The sequence below is a fragment of the Python bivittatus genome, unplaced genomic scaffold (assembly GCF_059951505.1).
Source record: "Python bivittatus isolate LINGU-HERP-01145 unplaced genomic scaffold, Pbiv_v1 ctg000070_np1212, whole genome shotgun sequence".
NCBI classification, from domain to species: Eukaryota; Metazoa; Chordata; class Lepidosauria; order Squamata; family Pythonidae; genus Python; species Python bivittatus.
This window is the reverse complement of record NW_028277034.1, coordinates 36815328-36826121: the sequence shown is the minus strand read 5'-3', so window position 1 is coordinate 36826121 and position 10794 is coordinate 36815328.

The window sequence follows — 10794 nt, the reverse complement described above, 5'->3', positions numbered from 1 at the left end:
AGGCCTATTGTTTTATTGTATTTTAATTAATATTTATTAATTAATATTTATTCCTTTACTGTAAATTGCCCAGAGTTGCTTCTAAGGAGACGGGTGATGACAAATGTGAAAAATGAATGAATGAATGAATGAATGAATGAATGAATGAATGAATGAATGAATAAATAGTTATGAATGTATCTAGAGAGCAGAGATAGCTGAAGAAGTACAGCAGTTGAAATGGACCACTGCATCATCACTTAAAGTTTTTGAGAACCATCATGCCTGTGCCACTATGATACACAAATCTCCTTAAAAATGGCATTGGCAGGATCATGAAATTATATTTTTAAAAGAATAAATTAAAATGACCATAGTAACATGAGATCACATCTTATAAAATTTGAATGTTCCTGCCCCAAATCTTGCAGCCCTTGGATCATGAATGCCAAAGTCTTATGAAAATTGGTGTTTTTGTGATTTTTTTTTAAAGATGTTTTTATCCCGCCTTTATTATTCTTTATAAATAACTCAAGGCAGAAAACATATCTAATACTCCTTCCTCCTCCTGTTTTCTCCACGACAACAACCCTGTGGGGTGAGTTGGGCTGAGAGAAAGTGACTGGCCCAAAGTCACCCAACTGGTTTTTCATGCCTAAGGCAGGAGTAGAACTCTGTCTCCTGCTTTCTAGGCCAACACCTTAACCACTACACCAAACTGGCTCTCTTTTATTTTTAATTTTAAATTAAAATTTTAAGCATTACTATTTTAACATTATTTTGGCACCTCTACCAACGACTGCTTGCAGTACCCTCACAGATTACTCGTGATCCTTGAACCAAAAGTTGGAAATTGTTGACTTATTGTATACAAGGACATTAATGGGAAAATCTGATTACTAGTAAAGGCAAAAGTGAAATCTATTTTTAAAATAGCACTGTACCTTGGTCTGGGAACTGTCTCTCCATCCAGTGTTTTGATTTGTTGTGGAGAAATGATGGAAATGAATCCAATACTATTTTAATGATATTTCAGCTGGCCCAAAATGCTTTGGCCAATTACCAGTTCTTTGTGATTTGCAGCTAGGCTTTTGTAAAGATTGCCTTCTCACTCATGATCCTATACAGATTTGTAAATCTACAGGAAAGTCTCTTCTCTGGATCTTAGAAACCTAATGTGATGATTCTTGGTGATGGTTATACCTAGACTTTGGAATTCCCTGCCAAGGAGATCAAAATAGCATTATCTATATTGTTCTTCCACCAGAATGCAAACTATTTTTATTCCAGCCAACATTTTGCATTTTAAATGCCTCTCTTGGTATGTAAGGCATCCATGGCTTACCTTTACAAGGCATTCTGTGCCATGCAGGCAACATTAGAAATCCCTTAAAGATGTACAGGTAATGTTAGTCATCTCACCAAGATGTTTTATCTAATTCCAACTTCTCCTTTGGCACATCCAGTAGCCATAAGACACTAATTGAATTGGTGACTGTTTTTTTTCCCCTTTTCTTTTCATACATTTGAATTTGGGGTTTATTTATTTAGTTATTAAATTTATATGCCATCCATCTCCCCCAGAGGGTGACTCTGGGTGGCTCACAATTAAAATAAAACCTGAAAACAAATAAATATCCACATTAATTTAGTTGAAAAGTCAAACTATATAAAAAGACCATATACACAAAAAGACTAAAAACATTCAAGATGATTGGGGGGGGGTGTAGAATCAGTTACCCCTTGAGCCAATTCCAATGGTGCGAGCCCCCATCCGGCCCCCAGGCCATCTGGCATAGCCAAGTTTTCACACTCTTCCTGAAGGCCATAAGAGTGGGGGCACACCATACCTTGGATGGTAAGTTGTTCCACAGAGTGGGAGCCATGGCAGAAAAGGCCCTCTTCCTAGACCCCACCAGTCAAAATTCCTTGACTGGTGGGGTCCACAACATGCCCATTCTGCCAGACTGAGTGGGGTGGGCTGGCCATGAAAAGTGTTAAAGGTAATAACCAATACCTGGAATTGGACCTGGAAGCAAACCAGCAACCAATGCAGCTCGTGTAACAGAGGTGTTAGATGGGCCCCCTGGGGGCATTCAGAACTGTTTGCGCTGCTGCATTTTGCACCAGCTGTAGCTGCCAGATACTCTTCAAGGGTAGCCCCATGTAGAGCGCATTGCAGTAATCCAACCAGGAGGTAAACAGGGTATAAGTGACCGTGCAGAGAGCGGTCTGGGAAGGGGCATAACCGACGCACAACATGAAGTTGCACAAAGGACTCCTAGCCATGACTATCCTGGCTCTATCCTCTTTGAGCAGGAGTTGTGAGTCTAGGAGGACCCCAAGATTATGCACCAGGTCTGTCTGGAGTAGTGCAAGCCCATCAAGAACCAAAGATGATAAACTCCTAGATCTTGAGGCTCCCTGTACCCACAGCCACTTCATCTTACCAGGATTCAGTTGAAGCCTGTTGTCCCCCATCCAGGTCCCTACAGCCTCCAGGCACCATGAAAGGGTAGCCACAGCATCACTTAGGTCACCAGGGATGGAGATATATAGTTGAATATCATCAGCATACTGATGATACCTCATCCCATGGTGCCGGATGATCTCATCCAACGGTTTCATGTAGATGTTAAATAGGAGCAGCGAGAGCACCGAACCCTGAGGCACCCCCCAAAGTAAGGGCGGCGGCTTGGACCTCTTGCTCCCTCAACTGGGTTCAGCCTTGGAGAAAAGAGCTGAACCACCCCAGAACTCTGCCACCCAGCCCCAGCTCCTGCAGCTGACCCAAAAGGTCAATGTCAAAGGTCATGGTCAATGGTATCGAAAGCTGCCGAGAGGTCAAGAAGAGCAAGGATGGATGCACTACCCCCATCCCGCTCTCACCAGAGATCATCTAAAAGTGCGACCAATGCCGTTCCTCTCTCATAACCAGGCTGGTAGGGGTCCAGATAATCCGTTTCCTCCAGGATCCTCTGAAGCTGTCGCGTGACCACCTTTTCCACCACCTTTCTTAAAAAGGGAAGGTGGGAAACTGGATGAAAATTGTCCAGTAGGGTGGGATCTAGTGATGGTTTCTTGAGGAGGGGGCAGACCAAAGCCTCCTTAAAAGGCTTCAGGAACACCCCCTCCTGCAAGGATGAAGGGTTAAATTATGTGTTAATTTCATTTTGAAATTGTGACTGAGTTTTTAATCTTTAATTTTGTTACTGTTATTTGCCTAGAGCACCATTTTGGGTGTAGGAAGGATATGAATTAAGTGACTCAATAAGCACCATGTTGATTTATGTTGAATGCTGAGATAAAGAGAGCTGCAAACCACAGCATTCTTGGCACGCACCTAGAATAGGAAGTAGCCTTCTTGAAAATGGGAACATGGTCAAATGTAATTAAAATCTTTTAAGAGCAGAAAAGATTGTCCAACAATTCCCAGGATAATTTTAAATTTCTCTGGAGCCTAAAGCAAAGGCTATTCTTCAACTCATCATTATCCCCAAGATATACTGCATGGAAAAACATACTCATTACATACTACAAAAATGACTTATTTTCTAAGAATTGTCAGCAAACATAGTTTATTTTCCATGAGTTAGTAATTCTCGTAGTAATTAGAATACAATGTGGGAGCTTGTTTTCAACACTTTTTTTGGTGGTGGTGGTCCTTGGGATCACAAGTGGACAACACCCTTCCTGCCATTTTGAGATGAGACACACATCAAAAGTGTAATGTAAACCCTGCAAACGATTTAACAGCTAGTTTGATCTTCCTCCAAAGAAAAACTGAGGTGGAAGGCAGAGGGAGGGACAGAAAAATCCAGCTCTGACTGCATGCATGACATGACTCATCCATTTTACCCTACTTTTACTGTTATTGTCCCCAAAACATTAAGGTTAGCTCCTGACCAGCATGAGTTTTCTAAATTTTTTAAAGGATCACATGCAGACAATGAGATGGTATACTTTCTTTACCTTTCAAATTTGATTGCTATATAGGCCAAAGATGAAACAATGGAAAGATTTGTAAAATCAAACCTTTTGATGATGAAGTCTTAGAAAGTGAAGCCTAGAGAAGAACAAGCATTGTTTGGTGAATAAACTACTGTAGCTGTGCTCAGCCTACAACACATCTCATTGTGATAGGAGCAAATGTCTTCTAACCACATGCTTTTGGGGCATTTTTCCTTGCAACCACAAATAAAGAAAGGGTCCTGATCATGTAAAAATATGTAGATCAGGGTGTGAGAGGCCCTAAATCAATGCTGGTGTGTCTATCTGTATGAGCTAAAAGCCCTTCACACGGTTATGTGGCATGTGGGAGATGGGACTATCCATATCACAGAAAGTAGTTGTTCTTTTCTTTGCCCTTTTTGTCAAGCTCAGCCAAGGTTAGCTAAGTGTTATCATCTGCTATGACATGCCTTTTTGAATCAAGGAAACAATCCCCAAAATGTCCTTTGTATAAATGAGAATCGTGCAATGGTAGATGTTTAGCACTCTCATGATTATGTATCTATATTGGGCATCAGATAATGTCAATGGAAATCCTATTAGAGTGACTACATTCTTCCTTATAACTGACCGGCTTCTGTGGGATTAGTTGTGGTAGATGAATGGATGCAAAATTATTTATCAGGCAGCTAGGTTAGAATTTTACTTGTATATCTCAGGATATGGTAAGTTTCCATTAGTATAACAGGCTGGGTTCATGTAACATTGTAGGCTAAATTGTAGTTAACTAGTTTGTGGTTTAGCATGTTCAGTTTATCTTTCAGTGTGTTCTGTAAACTTAGGCAAAATTGGGTTAGTTTTCTCTGTATTTGAAAAGAGTTGGTAACTGTCGGGTACGCCCAGTTTATGTGACAAAAGATGAACAAAACTTATTTCCACCCCTAATTTCTCTCTCCCTCCTATTTTTTAATTTAAGCAATTAAACTGGTTAAGAAAAGGCCTAAGACAGAAATATGAGCTGTTTGTCAAATCCTGAAGTAAGAGTAAGTGTCACTAGAGGTAAACAAATGAGGCATAGGTGGACAATCTCAGGAAGATACCGCTTTTGATAAATTCAGAAACATAGAATTATAGAATTGTGCAATCAGAATAGTTCACAATGTTACCTAATCCATCCTCTGCAATGTTTAGGTAAAGATGGAGAACCTACAGCCTCCATAGGCAGAATGTTTCACTGTTACACAGATGTTATTGTTGGAAGGGTTTTTTTTCTCTCTTAAAAATGTTCTGTTAAAGAAAATCTAGGCAGTTGCAATTTATATCTTTTATTTCTGGTTCTACTTTCCATAACAATGGAAAGCAGTTTCAGATCATCTTTTCTATGGTGCATTTTTATGTACCTGAACACTGCTATCCTTTTCTTTTCTCCAGATTTAACATCCCAAGTTAACATTATAGCAAAACAGTGGCATGGCAGCATTCGGTGGCTTTTATAATGACCGTAGAATAAAAGCTGCAAAACACTTAGTGTAGCTTTGCAACTGTTCATTTGAAAGGTTCATGGCAGAGAATATTAGAGACAATTTCAACATGTAGAAAAAAGTACAGCTGTACTTCAATTGCATTTTTAAAGAACATTAAGGGTTCTCAATCCTCCTGTCCCTGAAAATGGAAAAGCAGCATGTTTGGAAAAACATCTCATGGGTTTTTTAAAAAAATTTTAAAGGTGTTCTACATATTTCCATCTCTATGGGGTTTTTTTTTTTTGCTTTATCTCCACCCTAAGACTTCCAAGGATGAAGGGTGGCAGCACGCACATCACTGGCTGCTGTTATGAGTTTGCATTTATGAGAGTATCAGACATGATTTAGGGTGAGAGGAAGTTAAGGTGCTAATTAAATTTAGATTGTAATATACTGGTTTTCAGTACGTTTGATCTAGGGCTCTCAGAGCTGGTCTGAAGAAGAAAAAAGAATGCTCATGGAAGTCAGCAAATATGCTTTGACTGTGCTGCAATTTAGGATTGTTTTTTTTGCAAAGCCAGGAGACCATCACATTCTCAGGGCCAACACCCATAAGAATCATTTAGATCAGGTTGAAAGGCCGTTGTTTGCATGCCACTTTGTACCACTTTGGTTAATGGTACTGCCCAGTGAGTAATGTATAGTTTTTTTTAATTGGCTTAGCTCTGTTGCTAGAGATAAATAGTAATATACAATAAACAAATGTATAAACAAAGGAGGTTGGAATATTTTTCATGTGGTGAAGTCTAAGAGGAAAGCTTAGATTTGTGAGCGATACCCAAACTTGACAGAAAATGTAAAGTGAACCAGAAACACCTGTATTATTCTTGTTGTTGTCATAATTATTACCATTATTATTATCACCGTTCTTCTTCTTTTTATATTTAGAAGTCATCCAACTCCAAATGACTCGGGACAGCTGACACTTTAAAAAGTAAGATACAATAAAATGGAGAAAACTATCATGCACATCCAGAGGAAAAAACATACTTAAAATACCAACAAAATGAAGACTAGTTTAATAGATTTGACTTATTTTTTTTTAACTCTACTTTCTTTAAAAAAATAAATTTCTAGACCACTTCAGTCTTAAGAGACTCTAAGCAGTGTATGTGATCCATTCAATCCTTGTAGACTCCAGTAATGACATCTTCAGTATGCATGAAGGCATTTATGTACATACAACTGAGATACTGTATGTATTTTTGTGCTTAACTCGTACATCTTCCCATGCAGAAAATTTACTCCTTGTTGCCAGGACTGTCTGTAATAGTTCAGATCACTCAGCTGCATATTTACAGAACGTCAAACCAGGGATCGCTATGCACAGAAAAATCTGCCCCCCATTGTCCCCCTTTTCAACATAGAAAGAAGAGGCAGAGCAGGAACAGCTGAAGCCAGAGTTTTGTATAACTTGGAGGATTCTTCCAAAATACATATACCTTCCACACTGCTAAGACCTTAAGTATTTACATACACTTTCCATATGTGTACATGCCTGCGCATATGGCCCTATAGCAACGTTTCTCAACCTTAGCAGCTTTAAGACATGTGGGCTTCAACTCCCAGAATTCCCCAGCCAGCAGGCTGGCTGGGGAACTCTGGGAGTTGAAGTTCACATGTCTTAAAGTTGCCAATGTTGAAGAACACTGCCCTATAGGATGCATAAAGATAACCTCCTTTTGTCTGAAGGTTGTTCATTAAATGTGGAAGATTGTTCAAGCCTATTTGGATGGGTATATCCTATAGATTTAACTGCCTGCTGTACTACTTTCTGGTTTTGCAATGAACGCTACCTGATTGGCAAGAGTTGCTGGCTAAAAATGAAAAAAGCTTTTGGAACTCCTGTTCTTACTTTAAAAAGGGCATCTTTTAAGAAAGCATGGACTGAGGGTAATTTTTATTGGCTAATCAAATAAGTTGCTTAGCTTGAGAAATTTGTTTAATTTCTAGCAACTTTTACTGGCAATCTACATTAATTTTTTAAAAAAGTAGATCAGTGGGAGAAACTGTTATTTCTGGTCAGTGAGAAATGAAATACATCTAATATGCCTCCATGGCCATTTGTATTAAAGTACAATGGGTTCTTGCCCTTAACGTTTGGTGCTGATTTTATAAGAAAAAAAAGGTAATAAAATTTGCATACATAAAATGCAATGAAAAGGTGCTGCTTCACAGTCGTGAGATACTCAGCCTGAACTGTTTTGCAAATGGATGGCTTATTATGAGATGGGATAGATGTGCAGCTTCAGACAGCAAATGATTACTTAACTTTTAATTGCCATATTACAACATAGAAGATATCCCAGGTTGTTATTCTATGGCCCTAGACAGTTGGAAGAAGCCATTCTGTCTACAGAGTCTAGCCTTCCGCTCACTGTAAGAATGCAAATAAAATCATCCCCAATGCTTTGCCTTTGCTCTGTTTAGCAAAGAGACCACCTTCCTCTGTAATTGTTCTGCAGTTGAACTCCTCTTATGGGGAGAAGTTTTCCTAAGGGTGACTTTCTCTAACTTACGCCCATTATTTCATGCACTGTCCCCTAGGAGGATAGATAATAGGTCTCAGCACTTTTTGGTGGGAAGTCATTCCAGGTCCTGTCCCCTCCTTGTCATCTTTTGTCAGAGCTAAACATCCCCCATCCTTCAATCTCTCTTTGCTGGACTTTGGGCTTAGGCTCATGTCCTACTCACTGTGGCATAAAGAGGCCTTAAATGGCATCTGCAGAAGGGAGAAAAGGGAGGTAGAAGGACAAAGGCAAGGTCATGTCACCACGTAAGCTCTGCCCCTTGTGTATGCATGTCACCCATTTATGAAACCCTCCATGGACACTCATGGGTCCCCACTTTAGAGACTATGCTCTCATGAGAGCTCTTTGGGTCATCCCCAGTCACTGCAGAGGCAGTCTAAATTAATCCTTAGATATTCCAGTTTTAAAATAGCAGTTCCTGTTTTCTCCCAACATTTGTCTTGATGTACAAATGACTTACAGCGCCTTATTTACCACCTCGATGAAGATATGGTCAAGGGCTGGAATCTGTTATGAAACATGTGTTCAGTGATCGTTCAAAAGAATGGTAAGAGTTTTCTATAAAAAAAGGGGCTGCCAATTGATTTAAAGTGGGAAAGAGGTGTGTCAGGATGAGACAGGAGAGAGTCCTCTTGACACACCGTGCAAGTGAGTTCCCATTTCACTCCATACCTCTCCTCCAAATTGCTGAGCTATTTTTGGACGTACTGTATGTCTACTGGTCTTTAAAAAAAAATGGGTAGACCCATGTTCACATACAACCTAAGTGACAGGTTATTGTAGTGGAGGATCTCTGTCACAATGACCTGTCTTTTATTGGAGCAACTTGGTTAATATCGCATCTTAGGCAGTTGCCCACTATTGCCCCAACTGGCTGGCTGTTGGGTGGGTGGAAGGGAAATAAAGCTAGGTGAATCTGCCAATCCCTGCCCTTAAATTATCATGCAGTAAAGCTGTCACAACAGGACCTCTTACATGCCTTGCTACATAGTAGTCATTGGGACACTGAAAATTATTTCAGTGTATTTTTCTAACTGCTCAAAGACTAGAGGAATATACGTTAATGAGGCCATCAGGGAGATACAGTAGCTTCTAGTTCCTCAATAATCCTTGTTGGCTTTCTCTGAATCCTTATTAAAGGGTGGCATCTGGAACTGCTTATAAGAGTTGAATCTAGATCTAAGTAGCACAGAAAAAAAATGGAACAATTACTTTCTGGGATGTGGAATTTATTTATTTGCAGACTTTTGTATGCTACTTACTCTAGGTGGATTTTAAAAGCATAAATCTAACATTCAGTTAAACCATTTAATCCCACTACTGCTGTTACCTAATTAGAATTTTCTGCCCTGTGGAAGAGCATTATTTCTACAGAGGGACTGCGGGGGGTGGGGGTGGCTGTCCCTGATATCTGAGACAAAGTTGGGGGCGAGGCTGGACTTTTGTTCCCCAATCCCCCCAGAGTCTCTTTATCATCAGTAATTCCATTTTGTTAGGATTCAGTCTGAATCTGTTCCATTCCAGTCAGTCCCCCACAGCTTCCAAGCACTAAGTCTAAAGTTCTACCACATCTCCTGCTTGATCTAGGTTGGGGCTATATAAGTGGACCCACCCCAAACTGATAGATGAATTCATTCAGCAATTTCATGTAGATGGTAAACAACAAGGACCAAGACAGTGCCCTGAGGCATTTCAAACTGAAATGCCCAAAGGGTCCATTTTTCCTCTACAATAACACCAGTTAGGTCTGCTAACTCAGGAAGGAGTGGAACCATTGCAAAACAGTGGTCTCAATCCCCCGATCTTGCAGATGGCCAAAAAATATACTATGTTTATGGAATTAAATAATCTTGAGAGATACATAACCCAGAAGGCTGCACGTCCCCCATTTAGGTCCTACTCCAGGTCATCCACAAGCCTGACCAATGTGGTTTTTGTCACATGCTCAGGCTTGAACCCTAACTGGAAAGGAACCAGTTAATCTGTTTCATCCAGTTCCTCTGTCATTGTTGCTCACCCATCTTCTCTACAACCTTCCCTAAAACGGTAAGTTTGGAGACCAACCAAGCAATGATTTCTTGAGGAAGTTTTGTACTGTCTCTTCTTTCAAGACCACTGGTACCACTCCCTCAAAGACGCACCCACCATGTTAGCATATTTTCTTATCATACTGTCAACAGTTAAAGGACAGATTTCATACAATAGTTTATGAGGAATGAATGAATGTATATATTCATGAATGAATGGAGATATATATATATATCCATCCATCCATCCATCCATCCATCCATCCATCCATCCATCCATCCAGAGAAGTGGAAACATTGGCTCACATTTTTTTATACTGTAGCTTTTGTAGAGATTCTTGTGACTTAATTACAACTCTTAATTTTTTTTTTTTTAGAATGCACTTATTTTTTACTTCTTTCCAGTTGTGACTGTAATATATAATATAATGTAGCCAAATTTGGTGTGGTACCTAATAGGATTTGACAGCAAATAATTCTTGAGATAACTTATATCTGAGTGTCTTATTTAATGAATTATCTAGTTTGAGCAAATGTTAATATAATTTTCTTTAATTTTGAACATTACTGTCTTTCTTATTTCTCTCTTCCTGATCAATGACTGCACTAAAGATAGCATTGTGAATTTGGGTTTAATATCAAAAGGTTGTTGGAAGGCAAACAAATCTGAATGTTTTTCAAAAAATTGGGATTTCATATTTTGGTAGTAGATGGTTTTCTTGATAGAGGAATTGCATGAAGTTTGATAGGAGTATTAGTTATTAATTTGGAATTATTATGGGT